The sequence below is a fragment of the Phalangium opilio genome, unplaced genomic scaffold, assembly GCF_054372755.1.
Source record: "Phalangium opilio isolate 3A_F unplaced genomic scaffold, DU_Popi_V2 ptg000209l_1, whole genome shotgun sequence".
NCBI classification, from domain to species: domain Eukaryota; kingdom Metazoa; phylum Arthropoda; class Arachnida; order Opiliones; family Phalangiidae; genus Phalangium; species Phalangium opilio.
Window position 1 is genome coordinate 4708944 of NW_028324217.1, and position 22440 is coordinate 4731383.

Genomic DNA, 22440 nt, shown 5'->3' on the forward strand with positions numbered 1-22440 from the left:
ACTTATTATTGTTAATTTACCTATAGTTTTACGTAGTTTGAAAGGTATGAAGGTTGTTTCTTTTGAACTAAATTTTAATTTTGACATTTATTAAACTTTATTTTCTGACACCTTGATGGTTTTATTAGTCAGAAATAACTCAATTATACAGCTTTGAAATGTCACGACTGGTTTTTATATTTTTAAATGAAAATCAACGAAACTTTTTTATATTTACAATGATTTTGTATTGAAAAGAAAATTAAGTTTGAATTCAGTTATTGACAATTTAATCGATTTCCTTTTGAATTAATGATTGCTGAAATTTTATTTGGTCAAGGTTCAGTTTGATCAGTGGTTGATTATACTGAATTTCTTTGCACTGTAGAACTTTTAATCACCTGCTAAATCTGTCAAGACGTTGTGGCGACAATTTCAAAGTGGTGCGAATTTTATTTTCAAAGCAATCTGTAATTAACGATCCTAATGATTTGATGACGAGATAGTCTAAATAAATCTCGAACGATATCAGAGCATGCAGACAAATAAAACACGCCATAAACCAGGGATAGATTTAATTTTAGAAGTAGGAATGGAGAACGGTTAGTATTTACTTCAGTCATCCTCATAGACCACCCAGTATAGAGCCCCTCCCTCCAACACGAAACGAAAAGTTAAAATTATTTTATTGGCTCACTTAAACTACGTTTTGATGACGTTGCTGACGGGGACGGCGAAAAATAATGACGTAATTCCTTTTTACCTCTGTCGCTATGACCAGTCCGTCTCTTCTTTCATACCCCCTCGTCCCGTGGAAGGGGGTCTGGGACTTTGACGTGCGCCCAGATATTACTCTGTTCTCCATTCCTACTTCTAAAATTAAATCTATCCCTGCCATAAACTCAGTCAGAACCTTTCAAAACTTTAGAATGCCATGTCGAAGGTTTCAAACGGATGAAAAGAATCCACCACTAAGTACATTTGACGCAATGCAGCTACGCTAGGATTTTCCTTCGTGTTTATTTTTAATAAACTGCCTCAAAGTGGCCATTGTGACTCAAAACCCATATCTCAGGATATATTACTAGCACGACCATAGAAAAATAGATCTATTGAATGTATATCACCCAGAGAAAAAAAAACCCGCAAGAAGTAGGCTCAGAGGGAGACCCCTAAGATTCCGGCGTTTCTTATATTTTAGGTGCTATTTTCTTCCGTCTGAAAACAGGGCCAGCGGAGCGTGATGTATCGTTAGAATTTATTTTTCTTTTTTATTAGTTTCCCCCAAAACAGAAGTATTTTTTTTTCTTTATTTTATTCTTATTTTATGTACGAGAACGGCCTTTCTATAGCGCGTGATTTGTGCACGACGAGGCCACTAGATTTCTTTCATTTCTTTGTATGGGGCACGTGCTTCGCCATAAAAGCCCCTAATATAAAACAAGATTGCATAAGGGCACAAGATACAGTCCTCATCTACTGACAGATCAACGCTGCGTATGTGGATTTGGTTTTATGGTTTGAGAGCAAATCAAGTTTTTCATCACGTGATTCTACTTCCTTGGTCATGTCTCGGTTTTTCAACGAGATTCCTGGCTATTTTAACTATGGTTTCACTTAAGTCTCGGTTTGTTGATGTTTTACGTAACACCTTTCTCGGATGGCATAGTCCTTAGGACCTAGGACATCCTGACGTCCCATGTAGCTTAAACAAAATTACCTCCAAACCATGACGAAAGTCCAACAAAACCTAAACAGGATCCAAGTTACAAAAACCTAATCTAACCTAAACATGATCCAAGTTCAACAAAACCTAACCTAACCTAAACATGATTCAAGTTCAATAAAACCTCACCTAAGCTAACCTAATCATGATCCAAGTTCAACAATACCTAACCTAAGCTAAGCTAACCTAAACATGATCCAAGTTCAACAATACCTAACCTAAGCTAAGCTAACCTAAACATGATCCAAGTTCAACAAAACCTAACCTAACCTAAGCTAAGCTAACCTAAACATGATACAAGTTCAACAAAACCTAACCTAAGCTAAGCTAACCTAAACATGATACAAGTTCAACAAAACCTAACCTAAGCTAAGCTAACCTAAACATGATACAAGTTCAACAAAACCTAACCTAAGCTAAGCTAACCTAAACCTGATCCAAGCTCAACAAAACCTAAGCTAAGCTAACCTAAACCTGATCCAAGCTCAACAAAACCTAACATAAGCTAAGCTAACCTAAACCTGATCCAAGTTCAACAAAACCTAACATAAGCTAAGCTAACCTAAACACGATCCAAGTTCAGCAAAACCTCACCTAAGCTAACCTAAACACGACCCAAGTCCACCAAAACCTACCCTAAGCTAACCTAAACACGACCCAAGTCCAGCAAAACCTAACCCTAAGCTAACCTAAACACGACCCAAGTCCAGCAAAACCTAACCCTAAGCTAACCTAAACACGACCCAAGTCCAGCAAAACCTAACCCTAAGCTAACCTAAACACGACCCAAGTCCAGCAAAACCTAACCCTAAGCTAACCTAAACACGACCTAAGTCCAGCAAAACCTAACCCTAAGCTAACCTAAACACGACCTAAGTTCAACAAAACCTAACCTAAGCTAACCGAAACATTTGACCCAAGTCCAACAAAACCCAACCCTAAGCCAACGTATACCCAACCCTAAGCCTGGTCAAACAACACGCAATGAATACCTTTTGGGGTCAGGTTCCCATCTGAATTTTCAGTCATCCTGCATCTCAAGTTAGTTACTACGAACTTCTTTAAACCATAAATATTGTAGGAACACCAAAGTGCTTGAAGGACCTATGGAGCTTAAATTTCTGAACAAGGCAACGCCTGTTGGGGCTTTTTGATTTTCTTTTTATCCCCCTCCATTGCGGGGGTCGAAAACGTTGGTCAAATTCTCTCTTCATTTCAGATAAAAAAGCAGCCAGCTTATTCGTTTCTTAATATTGTTCGTAAAATAAATATTTGGGCGAGTGATTAATGTTTTTCCATTTCGAACTCATTAGTTCCTACATGCTCTAGCGAATACAACCTTTTTAAATCCTAACCCCCTTTTTGATAAATCTTTGCTTGCATTTTTTATTTTTGTATTTTTGGACCTTGGTATTTCTCCGGTTCACAATAGGAAATAGCTGAAATATTATCAATCAGATAGAAATGCGGCGGCCTGTCGAACTAAATCTCGAGTACGTGTTTTAAATGTGAAAAACAATTCGTGTTTATAAAGAGGTTTTTAATCCATTTTACATGTTTCTATTTAATGTTTTTTTTTTTAAGATTTTGTTTAATGGTAATTAATGTTAACCTGGTTTAGGTATAGCCAGGGATATATTTAATTTTTGAAGTAGGAATGGAGAACGGTTAATATTTACTTCAGTCCGACTCGTAGAACACCCAGTATAGAGCCCCTCCCTCCAACGCGTAAGGAAAAGTTTAAATTATCTTATTGGCTCACTTAAAGTACGTTTTGATGACGTTGCTGACGGGGACTGCGAAAAAAACGTAATTCCATTTTACCTCTGTCGTTATGACCCGCCTCTTCTTTCATTCCCCTCCGTCCCGTGGAAGGGGGTCCGGGACTTTGACGCGCGCCCAGATTACTCTATTCTCCATTCCTACTTCTAAAATTAAATCTATCCCTGGTATAGCTAACTTTCGAACGATAAAGCTTAAAATGAGGGTGAAAATGAGAATTAAGTAATTTTTTTATCGATTCTTCTGTTAATTATAAGACCTATCTGCATAGTGAAGCATCCAAGAAATACCTCCAAGTGATCTAATTGTGCAATCAATCTCAAGAGTCTGCAATTTATCATACCGATTTTTTTCATTGGCAGTACCGCGACACCCAGACGAAGTAAGTATTAACGCTTTGGGATAGCGTGGCTCCATTTTAGCCCGCATGAATCATTTCATATCTAAGCTAACCTCAGTCAGCTTCAAGTGGGTGAAAAACAAGTTAAGTCTGTTGAAAAGCCTCATTTAAATAAAAATACTAGACAAATATTTAAAAATACTATATTGGGTTCTCGAACGGTCAAACCAAACCGCAAGAAAACCTAAAAATATTGAAATACTTTTTTATGAAGCCAGAAGTTTATCAAACTTTTAAGTACCCATGTCTGAATGGAATATATAGAGGACTAGTCTAACTCTATGCCCCCTCCGTATTCTGTACCCCGTCTCACCCTAACCTGGTATTGGTTTTATGAGATACTACCGCTGCACTGAAATTCTCCCAGTGTACCTTATGCAGCCCTACCCTTCGGTAGCGATTGTTAAGTGCTGCCGACTAGCGCCATTGTATTTGTATGAGAACTAGCTTCTACTTTTAAGAAAAAGGGGCGTTCTTTACGATTCCGTACTGTATAACCCTACCTAAACGCCACTAAGGATGCTGGGATGACTTCGTAGCCGTTCCGTAGGTGGGGGGGTTCAGAGGCAACGTTATGGGTATGGGTGCTTCCACTTTATCCCTATCTCCTTTAAGGTAGAAGCGCTGACGTAAAAGAAAAGTGGAAGGGACGCTCCACTAAGTGACTTCAGATGGGTACTTAAAGAGAATGATTGGCTTATGATGAAGATTATTCCATAAAACCCACAACGTCAACGTCATTGCCGTGAGGCACAATTCGTTTAATTTGAAGGGGCACGTAAACGTGGGAGCCAACTGATTAGGAGAGCATAGGCTCCTTCCTAAGAAGGGCCGAACGACGACGACGTAAATACGATCGTAAAGCACTGATCTCACGTCCGAAAACGGTATTTCAAGTATTTTGATGGAGTCTTTAAAACCACAGCCGAGAGTAACTTTTGAAATATTCTCTCGTTAATTATAATTGGGAAGCCGGATTCAAGTCGAGAAGGTCACTTTTAAGAGCGTCTTCATTTTTCCAGTTCGCCCATGCAAAATTTCCACCGTAATTAGTGAACTCGTAACTCTTTCGGTTTGCTGCGTGGCTTCTTAAAGTTTATTACATTATTATGACATCTTATTCCCATATTTGATGATTAAATACGTAAAAGGTTACGTTGATTTGAAAGGGGATTTCAAAAGATAAATAGATTGTTGAATTTAGAGTCGAAGCATGTTTATCTAAATAGAATAAATCAAAGTTGGGTTTGATGTAAAGGTGTTTCTGTAAGATCGATATGAAATCATGGAAGATGTTCTTTGGACGATTTTGACTCGAAAATTTTCTATGACATTCTGGCTTAAGGGACACCGTTTTCAAGTTAAGATTGGGTTCAATATTTTACTTATAATTCCTAAGTTAAAGTAGCATTGTCTACTTGTTTCTTACTGAAATATAAGGGGCCATCCGTAAATACCCCTAATCTTAACTTAGTGCAAAACGTCATAGAACATTTTCAACTCAAAATTGCCGAAAGTGCATCCCCCTTGAAACACCATGTATACATGTTTATGTTTTGTGAAATCTCTTTGAGATTTAAAAAGAATTTGGTGACATTTTGGAGAAAAACGACCCCGATATGACGTCGTTTTGCTGATATGGCTGTGCGGCGCCTGCGCTGTTGTCATTTTTGTGTCATGAGAAGGAAAAGGGGCTATGTCCTAATACTGAGATTTGCCTAATAATGTTTGACAATTTTAATTTGAAATAATCTGAAACCATTAAAATGTCGCTCTGCGTATAGACTTTTTGTGTCATAAACGCGTACAGAGACGAACCCTTTATGTCCTGATACAGAGATGAGGGTTGTCTAATTTCTGCTAACATTAATTCACCAAGAAAATATGGAACCATTACATACTGAAATTTAAAAATTTATGAAAAACAGCTCTTACAAAGAACTTGCTTTAATTTCGATTAAATCAAAACATTCTTTTATACGCTAAAGGAGGCCAGCTTGTATCGAATAGCGGAAGAAAACTGAAAGGGTTCATTTGTACGTAATAATATCCATGTTTAATCTATCATCTAACCCAATGAACAAATTGGTTTTCTGTCTGTAACACAATTTTTTACGGTTTAGATATGTTAGCAGATAAAATAATTACAACGTCAAAATGGTGTACATTATAATAAAATGAACAGAGTAATCTTTGAGAATTTTGAACACTTCTAACCTTACAAACTTCTGTGGTTGAGTTTATAAACAAAGCAATATGTTTTTAGTAAAAAATGTTGAGCTAAAGTACAATATCTTTCAACTTCCGAGAGATTGATCATTCGTTACGATTGTCGAATTTGTAGAAATCCTTCAGCTCTGGTTTAAATTTACAATTTGATCGTGTCGCAATTTTTAACGGTGTTCAATTTTCAAAATCATAATAGACTCGGAAATTCTTGTTCAAAAAGTGATTGAAGCACACGCGTAACCTGTTCCCTTCATTATTCTTTCAATATATTAAAGGTAACGTGAAGAGTTGAGATACTATGATTTTATTTGCTTTATAATAGACCATTTTGGAAATTGCATCTAGAGAAACCTGTGTTCATTGGGGTAAGGCAACGCCAGAATTATGTACACCCGCCAGGCTGGTCAGCTTCACTGCCTCTGGAGGTGTTTCTTCGTACTAGAGAGAATACCTCAATGGCGACCTCGTCCCAATGAGAGACTTAACGAGAAAACCCAGACAAAATAAAATTCTGTCGTTTTGGTTTCTGTTATGTTTCAGCCAATGAAAGAAGGGAACGCGAAATGTGGGAAAGATTTAAAAACACACGAACGATTTCTCTTAGTCCTTGACAAAATTCTTAAGAGATCATGCATCTCGCCTTCAGTTTTCTTTTTTGATTGGCTGAAACTATGGCCAATGACTGTTTACCTTTAAATGAATGTTTTTGCAACCCTTCATTCTCTCTTTAAAATAAATTGGAACATGGATCATTTTGAACATTTTTCTTCTTTCTTTCATATTTTTAAACAAGAAAATTATATAACCGGTGATCTTTATAGGCTTGTATATTTTACTGACCTAATGACCGTTGAATGTCCGTTATCTTTCGTCATCCGTCAAGAATTTTACTGGTAAACATAATACGGGTTCATTTTCTTTGGCACGAGACTCGAGTATGCCTGGCATATTTCTATCTACCTCTCTCTCTCTCCTTTGTTGTCTCAACGCACTTACATTCCTTTATTTTTAAAACAAACCTTGGGTAAACAAAAAAATACATATCGTTGAAATACGGTTATACCATAAGTTTATAAGATATGTTCCATGATAAGTTTGACACTTCCAGTACAAGTTTGTAATGCTAGAGATGGGCTTACAGCTCGAGATAACTAGTTCGAGGGAGAACGACGGAAGCGAGTCAATTGAAGTCCTACACTCGGTGGTTAATTACTTTTGCAGGGCCAAGTTCCATCCAGGTCCTATTTAGTCGGAACTTACTAAGCCCAAATTAGACAGCAGCGCCTCACCAGGCGTCTTCGCTTTACCTCGAATCTATGACCTACTTCAATCACTTCATGACAAGATCCAGTTTCTAAGTTACCAGTGACAAACTTATGGAACATATCTTATGAACTTATGCATTGCTTATACGCGTCGTTTTTGAAAAAGCATGCAAATATGCCAAGTTTCGTGATTGTAGTTAAGCTTTATAAATTATGTCTGTTGACAATGGAATTTTATAAGCAAAATATTTACCGTTATGTATACATAATCTCGTATCTAATAACGGAGGAAATATGATATTTCGTTCGGATGTGTTATACATTTCTAAAATTTGTCTGTCCATCTGGATGCAACGTTGGCGTTAGTGAAATTTGTTGAAAGGTACCTGTACAATGAACATTATTCTATTAAGGTTTTTCGTTCGTCTTTGTTAGGATTTTGTTAATTAAGATGATATTTTTGTTCATTTGGGAGTTTCATTGGTGGTTTTAAAAGTGATGGGCAATAAAGGGTTGCGTCTGGGTTACGGGTAATCAATTTAGCATTGTTAAAAGTAGCGCGTCAAGGGGCTATTCACTAACGATAATTAATTTTCCTTCTTTGGAGATTTTCATCGATGCTTTTAAAAGGGATAGGGATTCATTAGTGATAGGAAATTAAAGGTTACTTAGGGGTTACGGGTAATCATCGAGTGGCTACTCACTAAAAACTCATGGGCGGTTTTAAAAGCGATTGGGGTTAAGGGATACTTGGGGTTTACATCTTAACAAGTAAAATGTTCTCAATAGATGGAGCCTTACAACCGACGAGGCTCTAATCTGGCCGGGGCCATCTTGTTCAAGATGGGGTTAGCCCAACATCCGCAGCAATTATTGCCTTAAATAAACTCTTATTTTTAATTTAATTTAATTTAATTTAACTTAATTGAATTGTAGTCAATTAAACATTAATTGATATGGAAAATACTTTACAATTTTAAATTAGTTAAGGAGTAATGTAAATTCAATAAGCGTATCTTATTGCTTTTAAAAAGGTTAATGCAGTTGGAGGTCGTATTGACAGTAGATTAACTGTATGGAGACACATAGCCTCGACGTGCATGCACATCTGCTATCCACGCTTTTCTTTATCATAATTGAAGCTTTTTAAGATAAATATATTTTCAAATAAACCGGGACCACCGGGTGAAACATACTTATTCTTTTAAGATAAGAAAAATAAAATTTAAATTATTTTCTTAAAGGTTACAACCTGGCTTTCATACAAGGTGTTCCATAAAATGTGGTAGGACATAAGTACAGTGGAATGGTTTCCACTGTACTGTACTTCTGTCCCACTACCATTTTCAACACCCTGTACATGTTAAGAATTTAAAAGAGAAGAAAATATCTTCTTTTTTAATGTAAAAAGACATCAGATACTTCCTAGAAGCGCGTGGATCGATTCCTGAGATTTTGGATTGAGGCAGCTGCATTTTTCAACATGTCTTAAATAAGGATACACATCAACGTTCTTAGTTTTATAAAATTTATTGAGGAAGCCTCGGAAGTGAAGGACTAATAAAATTTAGTTAGAAAGTTTTAAATTTTTAATCTTCATTAGATTACAACAGGAATGCATACAGCTAACAGGAATAATTGCGACCTCATCTCCCACATTATGAACGTCAGGATATTTTAGATTCTTGGTTGTGATAACCTGGTGCACTAAATGTAATTCGGTTTGCCTGCGGACTTGCTGAAGTATTCTTACGTCAGTTTTCCCTCTAGCTGGCAGTAAATACCTTCTTCGTTGCTTCAGAGGCGACTCGCTATCGTTGCTGCCTCACTTTGTATTATGTATATTTGCCATTGCTAATTATAGCTCCGAGAAACTGAAGTTTTCTCGTGAAAGAGCTTTGAACTTGGTTTCGAAAGAGAATACGAAGAAAATTTGTTATCAAATTTATCTATAGTGACATAACTAACTTAATCGCATTCGCATTTTACCTTACTTTCCTGTGAATTTATAAGCACGAATTTACTAAAATTCCTTAAAAATAAATTACTTAACGCCACTTTTATTTGGCCTGGTTTAAAAAACGGTTACTGTATGTTGAAAACCAAAATTCGGGAAAATTTTAAAAGTTTGTTTGCATTTTATAATCTTGCACTAAAAAGTCATAGCCAAAATAATTTGGTAATATTTATGGGTAATGAATTTCATATATAACAGTCCAATTATATTTTGAAAACTTTTAATAGAGACGTTAAGAAATTAAGTGAATAACATGTAGTACCGGTACAGATGTTTTTGATCTTTTGAATTCATATGAATATTTTTCTAGAACTATACTTGAAAAAGCCTACATCCCAGTGGCCATTCGCTTAGTGTTACCACTGGGTTAAAATGATTATGAGTAGTCCGTAGTCATTACTCCGAACTTTAAGACTGATGTCTGAAAATCTGCAAGTTTTTCGATAAATTTCTTAACCTCTCCATGTAGCACTCGCGAAACTTGCCAGAATGTTTTTGTGAATTTGGGCACTTTTGATTTAAGAATATGCCTAGCAAGACTAAAGGTCCATTCAGACTACACTAAAATTATCCACCATAGCTAACACGATCAAGCCTTACTAACTCGCGACAGAGTGAGCTACGCTTTGGCAGACGATGTATGAAAACTTTTAGGATTCTTGGCGCGGTATTTGTCAATCATTTTGAATGTTCGTCTATTTTAGTACTCAAAAGTGTTGGTGCGAAAACTACCACATATGCTGTGACTTTTATTAAGTCGTCTGCTCTAACGTTTGAACAGGGAAATGAACGTACCGACGCAAACAAAACGAAATTGTCAAATCAACGTCTGAATGGACCTTAAGGATTATAAAAATCACTGGTGTAGAACAATATCTGACAAATAAAACACGTCTTAGACGTATATTTTTAACAAAAGCTTGATGCTAATCCAGCATCAGCCAGTTCGTCTCCCTGACCACTTGCCCTAAATAATAAATAGTAAATATTAAATATAGACCTACTTAAATTAACCGTCCTCTAAAATAAATATAAATTCGAGTATTGTCCTCATTTGCGACGCGTACGACCGTCCCATTTTTGAATGTGTAGGGCCTACAAAGGCACCAAAAACCCTAGCTCCATTAAGACGAACGATTGTTATTACCATAATATTATCTCTCGTACGAGCTTTCTTTTATTATAAGATGTTGGATATAATGTTCGTTTTCCGTGTTGGGATAGTGAGAGAAAGATATTAGTTATGGAGTGGTAGATATTTATTTTAATGGTCTATGCCTACTCTTCTGTTTTTCATTTCTTTTTTTACTATTACGTTTTCTATCGGCATTTACATTGGTCTGGCCTTGGAAGGTATAATTAATGGAATAGGTAGCATTCGATGGTGCGTTAATCCCTCATGTTTGAACCAGGAAAAACAGACTTTAAAAGAATTGACATTTTTTTCTAAGATGTATCAGGAATGGATGGAATTTAAAGGGGTAGCGATGTGATCTTATTTTTCTGAAGATGGCAAGCACTTTTCTTTCTTTTGATTTTTAATATTCTTTAAAGGGATGTGAGCTGGTAATTTACTGTCTGTTACTTACCGGTAACTTACGAAATACCGTTGTAAATTACCGAGTTATATTATACCGTAATTTGACAAAGTTAAATTACCGCTGTAAATTACCGAGTTATATTATACCGTAATTTGGCAAAGTTAAATTACCGCTGTAAATTACCGATTAACATCATAATGTAATTTTAAAAAAGTAAATTACCGCTGTAAATTACCTATTTATATCATAGTGTAATTTTAAAAAAGTAAATTGCCGCTGTAAATTACCTATTTATATCATACTGTAATTTTAAAAAAGTAAATTACCGCTGTAAATTACCTATTTATATCATACTGTAATTTTAAAAAAGTAAATTACCGCTGTAAATCATTTATTTATATCATACTGTAATTTTACAATTTTAAATCAAATTTTGACGTTCAGGGTCAAAAAATTTTACCTCTCCGAGTGACGATGACGTCATGGAGAGGTATTACACTGGACATGTCTGTGTGTCTGTCACCGTGTAATGATTTTAGGAATAAAGTTCCTTAAAACGATTTTTTTTAGAATTAAGGTAAATTAATGACGATTAAATTAATATCAATTTGATTTATTTAATTTTTTTAAGAAAAACCTCTTAATTGCGTCTCGACTCGGAGAGGTTTATCCTGGTTTCCCGACTTGTTTTGTAGTAAAATTAAGTTATCTAGACTGCCAGAGACTAAAATAAAAATTAGCTTATTTTAGTTTGTAGTCCAGTTTGTCCTAATATGTCCCCTTAGTTCACACTGTGTTAATCCCCTAAACTAAGTATGTAGTGTTCACAATTCAACATGGTTTTATAGACTATATACACGTGGAAAAATAAATGACTTAAAATTATCAACAGAATCTTTACTTTACATAACATAAAATGAAATCCAGCACAGGGAAACTATCTCTTTAAATTTATGTCAATTGTCTTTGACTTATCTAATAGAGTATCTGCAATAAAGTCGATTTCTAACTGATGCTGACATAATGGTCTTTGCTCTAATTATTCATTCTCTTTTCGTCCGTTCGTTCGTTCGTTATGGATGAAGTGAGTCTAGTCTGCGAGAAAGGAAGTGCAGGTCCTCTTGGCTGCTGGCTCTTTCACGTTTTAAGTTTGACGTTTGAAAAGATTAACATCATCCGCCTACGAGATAGCAACAGTGACATACGTTGACTTTCTGCCTTCAATACCACCACCAGCCAACAGATCTTTTATATCGATAAAAATATCTTTCGAGGGTTTGTTGCGCTCACCATAGGAAGGTTTCCTTCTTACATAACTGAAATTTCGAAAAAGGTATAGAACCTCGTATCTCCAACGACGCTCTTTTTCAATAAATTCTGATTTAGTGGGTGTATGCATGGTTAATATCGTAAGAGTTCAATGTTGAGGTAATTGTTTTACGAATGATAGTGATGGCAGGTGAGGAAAATTAACCAATGCCAATACCGATGACGATAGTACGTTTTACTGGAACTGATTTTAACCGCTTATTTAACCCAATGGAACTGATCTAACCGCTTATTTAACCCAATGGAACTGATTTTAACCGCTTATTTAACCCAATGGAACTGATTTTAACCGCTTATTTAACCCAATGGAACTGATTTTAACCGCTTATTTAACCCAATGGAACTGATTTTAACCGCTTATTTAACCCAATGGAACTGATTTTAACCGCTTATTTAACCCAATGGAACTGATTTTAACCGCTTATTTAACCCAATGGAACTGATTTTAACCGCTTATTTAACCCAATGGAACTGATTTTAACCGCTTATTTAACCCAATGGAACTGATTTTAACCGCTTATTTAACCCAATGGAACCCATTTTAACCGCTTATTTAACCCAATGGAAGTTATGGAACCCATTTTAACCGCTTATTTAACCCAATGGAAGTTATGGAACCCATTTTAACCGCTTACTAACCTAATAGAACCCATTTTAACCGCTTATTTAACCCAACGAAACTCATTTTAACCGCTTATTTAACCCAACGAAACTCATTTTAACCGCTTATTTAACCCAACGAAACTCATTTTAACCGCTTATTTAACCCAACGAAACTCATTTTAACCGCTTATTTAACCCAACGAAACTCATTTTAACCGCTTATTTAACCCATTCAAACCAATTAACCAATTTTTACCGATTATCAACAGATTGTTTCGACAGACGATCGATTTTTGCCGATTAACGATAATTCTTTTCTGTTAATGGTGGATCACCGGTTATCGATCGATTTGTACTTATTTCATAAATAGCTTCCAGAAATGTAAAAAATGGCCTAACTAAATAAGCATTTACAATTTATTTTAAAGGTCACCAAACTCTTGTGTAACTAATGTTTTGTTACTCGTATGTAGTGGGCACTCGTAACAAAGATGTTTTGAAAAGTGGTCTACCAGAAATGTACAAAACCTTCATTTTGAAATCAAAACGGTTTTAGTTCTGACTGTAGGTCACAAGACTTATGTTTAACCAGTGCTCTGTTAACTTCAACAATCAAAGGGCATATGCCAAAGAGGTTTGAGGTTTCTGACATGCTCGATTCAAAGAAAGTCAAGACGCGAGTCATAATCCAGCTCTAAATTTAATGGAGGTGACATACTGATCTATAGTTTCAGATTATGTTAAAATTTGAGAGGAAAAATCCGAGTTACGTGGATATGCACGAGTTGGCGCACTTCTCCGTTCTTTTAAAATCTGATCCAGTATTTCGGGTTGTATTTTTTAGAAGCCTTCAACGTAACACTGAAAGGAAGTGAGGGCTTTTCATTGGGGGAGGGAGGGAGGGAGGGCAGGACCGACAGGGGCGATACAACGGGGGAAAGTGGAGAAGGCTATTTTACGAAGAGGGCCGGTAAAGTCACGTGGTTTGCTCCTGCGGTGACGCTACTTACGATTTTGGGTAGCATTCTCTAGCACCAAATTTAACAAGATGGAAAAATGGCGTGTTAATTAGATCACTCCTTTGGAGATGACTGCTGAAAGAGGTGGCGCAACCACTCAGTAACGAAGTGAATTGTTGGGTATGTGTGCAACAACATGGGTGCAAATCGTAAAAGCAATGTGATTTAATTAACAACTTGCAATAATCGTACTGCAAGATGTAAGATTGATGTCAAACGATATGCTAAATCATAGTTCGATAATGTTACGTTGAACCCATGAGTCAGCATTAATATTTAGGTAATTGCATGTGTACCAGATGAAAACTATGAATATGAACGGTAGACCAGTATTATGCAAAATTTAGAGCACAAAATAACACTTCAACCTCAGTCCCACTCTAATAACATTTACGGAGCGTTAGGAAAGGTTTGGTTAGGTTCAATTGCTGTGATGCTGCCGTTTTCTAGCCAACGAAGCAAACGTTTAAAGCCAAGCATATATGAACATGAATTATAGTACCAAATGTAACATTACATCAGATACTTAACGTGCACTAAAGGTACTAGAGAAATTTCCTCCCCCTTTCCTAAACTTTAACTGCACTTCAGTTTTGCCACTAATTTGTTATTAGAGCAACTCTGATTTGCAACTGAATGATAACTGAATCGAGCAGAATACTACAAACTTTATAGTCAGTTATAGCTAGTGGTTGCATTGCACTGAAAAATGACTAGCAACACTTGTTTGCACACAATCAATCGGTAATTGTAGCGAGAATGAAACCAATTGTAGATCAAACTGCGCAAAAGGTTTAAGCCAAACACAGCAGACAAAAATATCAGTAAACGATACTGTGCCAATATTACGACAAACATCGACATCATAATTACATCTACTACTACTACTTTAAAAACATTTAAAAACAAATTTCATTAGTTACCAATAGACGTACCTATTGAAGATGTAACTAAAAATGTACCTTTCGGCCCCTTTTCGGATCGCGATTTGGAATTTTTCCCCCCTCTTCTTTTCCTCACACACACAAAAAAAGAAAACGGACCGTACGTAGAAATTTCGTCCCGATTTTAGAATTTGAACCCGGCGAGACTTCTTGTCGAGATAGTCGCTTATTTCTCAGCTCCGTGCAAAAAATCGTAGACTAGCGATAAATCCCCCAAAACGCACGCACGTTGTCTACCAACTTACCTTAAAAAATAATAATAATAAAGGTGAATAAAGCCCAAAGCCCATTGCATCCAGCAGGGCGGTTTTGGTCTTCATCTTCCGTAAGCTATTATTTTCTTAGCGGGCAGTCGATGGACCCACGGATGGGTAATTGAAGAACGGTTGACGCCCCCAGTGCGCGATGATGAGTGTTTACTACCACAGTACTTAAACGACGACGTCGGTGGTGGTGGTAGGAGGTTGTTCCTGTGACAACGAATTTTTTGTGGCACTCACTTTTTAGGCATTGTAGTAAAAGAAGTTCCCTGGATTGCCTAAAAAATGTTTAACGCGATTTTCGTGCATTGTTAACAGTGATCAGTTAAAGTTTTGAAATATTACATCGTTCGTATCTTGAGGTTGCATCTATTTTGAGAAAAGAAACTTCTTCGTGATCATGTTTTAAGAGTACTTGGTGGTGAAAGGATTAAAATCAGGTTAGAAGAATTTTCTATTCACTATTAATTTCTTTTCTTAAGATGCTTGTGTTCTTCTGAAGTGATGATGCTATTTAGTGATAAGATGTACATGTTTTAGTATAGGTGAGATAATAAGGGTTTTGGGAGAATGTTTTTTTTGTGGGATGATTTGTCTGAAAAAATGTACTGGTTTCTTACTCTTGTAATTGGGTGGAGAAATTTTTGGGATTTAAAGGTTACACGTTGATAGATTGTTAGGGGTTTTTTTTGGGATTGCTGATTGTGTATTTGAAAAATATTTTAAGCAATTGTTTGGGTGTGTTAAAGGGTTGGGTGCCTGTCAAAATTATTTTAGTTTTGATTCATGAAAATGTCAAAATTCTTTCATTAATTTATGAATTGTAATAAGTTTTAAAATTGGGGTTGTTTCTTAGTTTAGAAACGTATCTGCTGATTGTATCGAGTCGTAATTTTAAAAATTGTAATGAGAAATATTTAATAATTGAATTCATTTATTATTTTATTTATTTATGAATTTTTGGGAATAATTCTAATTCTTTTTAATGAAGATTCCTTAATTTTAAGTAGAGAAAATTCTCAAATATTAAATCGATTTGAAATTTTAAAATTAGCGAGCAGAATTTTTAACATAAATGAAATTTATTTATTCTTTAATAAATTTCTTTATTATATATTAATTAAGAAATTCATGGGAATAATTTTAATTTTTTTAATGAAGATTCCTTAATTTTAAGTACAGATAATTCTCTAATATTAAATCGATTTGAAGATGTACAAACTGCAAGCAGAAATTTTAATATAAAAGAAATTTATTTATTCTTTAATTTAATTTTGAATTTCCAGACGAATAATTATTATGATCGTTTTTTAATTTGTATTGCTTCTTAGCACGCGATATTCTCTTACATTAAATCGATTCAAAAATAGTAATATCAAAAAAACTAAGTTTATTTACCTCTAAATTGGGTACTGTATAAGGAAGCCTGTAATAAGCTTAGTCATATTCTACTAATTAGGCTAATTGTTGGTTTCTAGCAGAGACCGTGAACTTGGTGTTAATTACTTACTGAAACCAATTAACTAGTTTGAGAATGAATGGTTCTGCTCCGTTTTAATAGTCTATTCTTTAAAATATATTGCGAATAAAGTGGGAATGAAAAAAAAACCCGTGGGTTTTTTGGGGTTTTACCCAACATAAAAAACCCAATTAATAAAACCCATAACTAAGTTCTTCAATTAAGATGAAATTAAATGCTTACGTAATTTATTTTTAAAATAGCTTCAAGATATTTATTGTTGCAACTTATGAGAAGTATTATTTAAAAATATTTATCATTTTTTATGAAACATTCAAGATTTTTTAATTAAGCATTTAGTGAGTTTTGAAGGACAATTACTAAAATTTTCGTAATTGCTAAAATTTAAAAACTCGATAAAACCCAGAAAAACTCGATAACCAACAGTAAAACTTGATAAAACCCAGATTAAACTCGATAAAACCCAGATTAAACTCGATAAAACCCAGAAAAAAACCCGATCAAACCCAGAATAAAACTCTATAAAACCCAGAAAAAAACCTATAAAACCCAGAAAAAAACTCGATAAAACCCAGAAATACCCAGTGGTATGCTCGTTTCGGATCCCATATACTGAACGAAGGAATAGATTATTGGGACTTCTACAATGTTCAAAGGATCACTTTAAAATGCTAAACGTTTGTCATCATATCATGTCTGAACAATGACAGTGATCGATTTAAAAGACTAACAGACTGTCGTCTACTAAGTTAAAACAACACATCTTTTACTTTGGAAATACATTACTGATGTCACAACAATGAGAGTTACCTAGACATAACACACTCTTAAGTCATAGAAGTGGTTCGCCCCTCGGATTATCACTCGCATATTTTTTTAAGCAATAACTGCTGAGTACAAAACTAATTGGTTTAATTTAAAGCATTATGTTTGGGGGAATTTGAAGCGTGTGCGTACCCACTGCGCCTTTAAGAAGAAGAAGAAGGAAAAAATGATTTATTTACTATGGGCGCATGCCAGGCTCAAGAAAGGTCAAAATTATTCTCAAGTAAAATCAATTACCGGTTTTGACATTGAGTGTTTTCTAAAGATGTCTTTAAAAACTTGTTCTTTTCGAAACAGGACATAAATCATCATACGGGGGTGATTCACTATCGCCGCTCGATCGAGTATCGATAATTTTGACGCTACACTGCATGCCTAAGGTTGGGGGAGGCGCATTAATTTTTTTTTATCTAATTGAAACTATTCACAAAATATGTGCTTTTGCCAGAAATTCAACTATATGGAATTTCTTCGTAATACGCCCGTGATTTTCTGAGTGATTTGCAAATTACTGTTTTTTTTTTTTTCATTTTTCAATTTTCAATTTTCATATTTATCGAAATAATTTTTGAGGAGTGGAACCTTTTTGAATTTTGATAACAAGCTTTCAATCAAAATTTAATTTTACAAAAGAAATTTTTCTTTTTGAAATACTCATATTTGGAAAATTTTATTTTTCAAAGTTTTTTTCTTTGTCTGTATGTCTGTATGTTTGTTCTTTATGATATCTGCGCAGTCGCAATTCGTTAGTTAACAAATTTTATTTTCAAAACTGCATGACTAATACCAGTAACACTTAAAGAAAAAGTTCAGGTAGCATAAGTTTATACCTCCTGCGCCATAGGCCATTGTTTTAGTGGCGTCTGCTAAGTCGAACCTCTTGCCCCTACGGGATTGGTTGGACTCTCACTGGCTGAGAGAGGTAAGGGTAAGTGGTTCTGGCTAGCAGACGCCACTAAACCAATGGCGGATGACACAGTAGTCCCCGTTTTTAAGACTATTTAAATGCTAATTATTCTGTAATAAGAGATCATTTAATATTTTTCCTTCTATATTTAGAAAAAGGCCGTTCTTTTAAGGTATAATCAAGAAGCGATATCTAGTTTACTAGGGAGAAGTTATAAATTCTCCGCATTTCTAGCTTAATCTCCAGTCTAAACGTAGATCCGGAGTTAATCCCGCCTCTAAATTACAACCAACATCTCAAATAATGGATCTTGAAAACTCTCGTCAGCACGAGCCGAATGACGAAAATTACAGTCATATTTTCCGACTGAGGAGAGGCGAAATAGCCCGGCCTTCTTTTACGTCCCCCCTTGTATTTTGAAATGGGGACTGGGACTATGGCGTGCGAATACTAAGGCATGTGAAACATTCTCCCTAGTAAACTAGGTATCTCTTCTTGGGATTATGTTATGCTACCTGAACCTTTCTTTAATCTCTGCCTTTAACCCGTTTAAAAACCCATTTTTTTAAACTAAAACAATATTATTTAGGTGGCATCTGTTAGTTTTTTGATATGAAAAAGCAAAATACACAATATTAACCTACAACCCCTAAAAATTGCTATAGTTTCTTTAAATCAACTATAATTATATAATGCACACTCGTTTATTACTGACTGGGACAAAACACATTGCATTTAAATGGAAAATTAATTTTAATCGAGAGAAGCGTCTTTTGAACAATCGTTTAAAGTGAATTATATGTTGCATCTGCCTCATACAAGAAAACCCTATAATTTTCTGTAAATTAACTAAGAATTAAATCCATAAATATATTCTTTACATCTGCGGTGTGACATCATGAAAAGGGTTTTGTTTTCCCCTACACAAATAGTGAAAAAAATCTTAGTGCTAACTAAATAGTGCTTATTTGGGATAACTATCATTAGCAAATTAGGGTTGTATATTGGAAAGGAAATACTTAATTTAATGGGAGGGTGAAAAGGGAAGACTCAAGTGTTTTTATTTATTTATTCTTGTACTAATTTTAAGACCAGTCTGTATAGAGAAACATCCAATAAATACCTCCAAGGATAGATTTAATTTTATAAGTAGGAATGGAGAACGGCTAGTATTTAATTCAGTCCGACTCATAGCCCAGTATAGAGCCCCTCCCTCCAACACGTAACAAAAAGATTAAATTATCTTATTGGCTCGCTTTAACTACGTTTTGATGACGTTGCTGACGGGGACGGCGAAAAATACGTAGTTCCTTTTTACCTCTATCGCTATGACCCGCCTCTTCTTTCATGCCCCCCGTCCCGTGGAGCGGGGTCCCGGACTTTGACGGGGGCCCACATTACTCTGATCTTCATTCCCACTTCTAAAATTAAATATATCCCTGATGCCTCCGAATGATTTTAAAATTTAAATTGGTTTGAGATGTCATAGGTAATTTTAAATTAGCACCTCCGACCAAAAGCGTAACGCCCTGCCTTCTTGTTAACAAATTTCACGTGGCACGCTCCCTGTCAAATGAAATTTAGCACGAGATTTGATTTTTAAAAATTGCACGCGATGTGACAATCGTGGCGACACAAGATGGAGCTGTCACGTAAATTTTATTAACAAGAAAGCAGGGCGTTACGCGATTGGTCGTAGGTGCTAATTTCAAGTTATCTATGAAATCTCATCAAAACTAATTTGAATTTTAAAATCTTTCGGAGATTGGTCTCATAATTAGTAGAAGAATCGATAAGAATAATTTGAATTTCCTTTTCACCTTCCCTTTGAGACATTAATGCAAGATTCATTTAATTGTCGTTTTTATTTTAAATTTATATCCATTTAAAATATTGTAATGCGGTTTCGTCACTCCATAGTATTTATATAAAAAGAAAAGAATAATGTAATATTTCTTTAGCTTAATTACATTTCGTGTTTCACCTTTCACTTATGGAATTTTTAGGCGGCAGATGGTGGTGAAATTTTTATATTTTTTTTCAGTCGGTTAGGAGGGTTCTTTTTTGGGCAATGTCCATTATAGCAAACCACCACCAGAACCTTCTTCCGTTATCATGGGAGAAAAACTCTTGTTCACTGGTCTATACCGTAACATTAAAAGTTGTAAAAAGAAAATCAAAAGCAAGAAAAAATTAATGGGAATTGCCTCGATAGCCTTTCATAAAATAAAAAAGAAAAAATTATTTTCGAAACCCCGAACCGAAACTGGAACTTGAGTTACGTGATTTTTTCTTAATCTCGACAAGCTTAGAATATTTTTTTTATATATTCTTTTGCGTTTGGGGGATTGTTGCTTTTTAAAAAAAGATGTAATGGGTTGGTTAGCTGTATTATAAAGATAGCGGTAATTACTGTACCGTAATACCCCTTCAGACGAGATCTGGAACCCTCTTGTTTTGTCTATCTATTTAAGAATTAAAGGCCCCCACTTGATATGGTTAATGTAAATTTTATCCTAAGGGCCCATAGCTACACCATTGAAAAGTTATAGTGTTATCAGAAGGGGATAATTGAAGAAGGGTGACACTCTGTATACTCTTACTTCTTCAGTTATGTAACACGATTTTTCCCAGGCCTCATGCACCCCGCTCATAAAACTGTAACTGTTTAGTTTTTACTAAATCCTCAGCCATCAATTAACCCACAAACCTTGATTGTCTTGACGTGGGACAAAAATTAATTCACAAGCGCATACATGCGCCTTGGCAAAGAGTTAAGGAACGCTAATAGAGTAATGATGAGGGAACTATTTATCGCGATTGTGATTCGGTTTAGTAACATTGCTCCAAATGTTCTGATGTTGAGCGTTTTGTATCGTGAGTGTACGATACTGGGGGTTGCCTACTCCCTTCATTTCATCGAAGAGACTTATGGTTTGACACAATTATGTATCGGTCTGTATGAATGGGCCATTCTTACCCATGTGTTATAGGACCAAATTCCCAATCGATCACCACCTCGCGATCCTTCAAGTTCAAACGACAATCTCATTCTGTATCGGTCGAAAGGACCAAGCATTCAAAAAGTTCATTGAAGGAAGTTGAGCTCTAGTCTTTTCCACAGAGACTTCGTTTACCTTCAACAGTATCACCATAAGTTTATAAGATATGTTCCTTCCATAAGTTTGTCACTGGTAACTTAGAAACTGGAGCTTGTAATTTTGAAGTGATTGAAGTAGGTCATAGATTCAGGGTAAAGCGACATACGCCTGGTGAGTGGGGTGCTGCTGTCAAATTTGGGCTTAGTAAGTTCAGACTAAATAGGACTTAGATGGAACTTGGTCCTGCAAAATTAACGACCACCGATTGTAGTTAGGACTTCAATTGACTCGCTTCCGTCGTTCTCCCTAGAACTAAATATCTCGAGCTGTAAGTCTCTCAGTATTACGAACTTGTATAGGTAGGGTCATACTTATCATGTAACATATCTTATAAACTTATGGTATCACATGCATTTTCTTTCTAAATAGCCTTTTCTAAACTACCAACCACACTACCAACCACCAAATTTCTTCAAGAATCTTCTAACGTACGAACGAGGCCTCTTAGAAAAGAAAAAAAATGTTTAAGACTTATTTTTCCCCCTTACCAAACTACTTCTATATAGTGCTTGGAATGAAGTTAAAAAAAATTGATCGAGAAACATTTCGGTTGCATTTTTTCGGGGTTCCTAAAATTCTGGTTAGCTTGTTGGTAAGAGACGGTGGCTCTCGCGCCAGCTTCCAGCGTACACGCGGGGTGGCACTCTCATGCTTGACCGCGGTGTCAAGGACGAGTGTGTTGGTTGTTGGGAGCTGAGCCATTCTCGCCACCATTTTACCCCCCATCTCAATTATAAATAAAGAACTTTTACCAAGTAAAAAAAAAGAAATTTAAAAAAAAAAACATCGTACATTGTGTAGTTTAATAGAGTCTGAACACGAAAAGTAAATTGTTAAAATATCATCTTATAGTGTTTTGCTATACACGCGTGCAATAGCGTTCTGTGTAAAAATTAAGTAGCGTATGTCACGTGTCTCTTTTCATGTATGCCTTAAGTTGATTGCCTAAAGGGTGTGGATTTAAAACGATTTT

At 35.5% G+C, this 22440-nt stretch overlaps 1 protein-coding gene across 2 annotated transcripts in view; it reads left to right on the top strand.

Annotated features, from left to right (window-relative positions):
• LOC149618566 (uncharacterized) overlaps positions 1 to 22440 on the top strand; it is a 93222-nt gene that overhangs the window by 22965 nt on the left and 47817 nt on the right. The window contains exon 1 of one of the 2 annotated variants that reach the window (XM_089855546.1): positions 14947 to 15534. The exons of the other annotated variant lie outside the window; for it this stretch is intronic. The gene's annotated coding sequence lies outside the window, so the exon portion shown is untranslated. Of the gene's footprint in view, positions 1 to 14946; positions 15535 to 22440 lie in introns of those variants that run through there. 2 annotated transcript variants of the gene reach the window in all.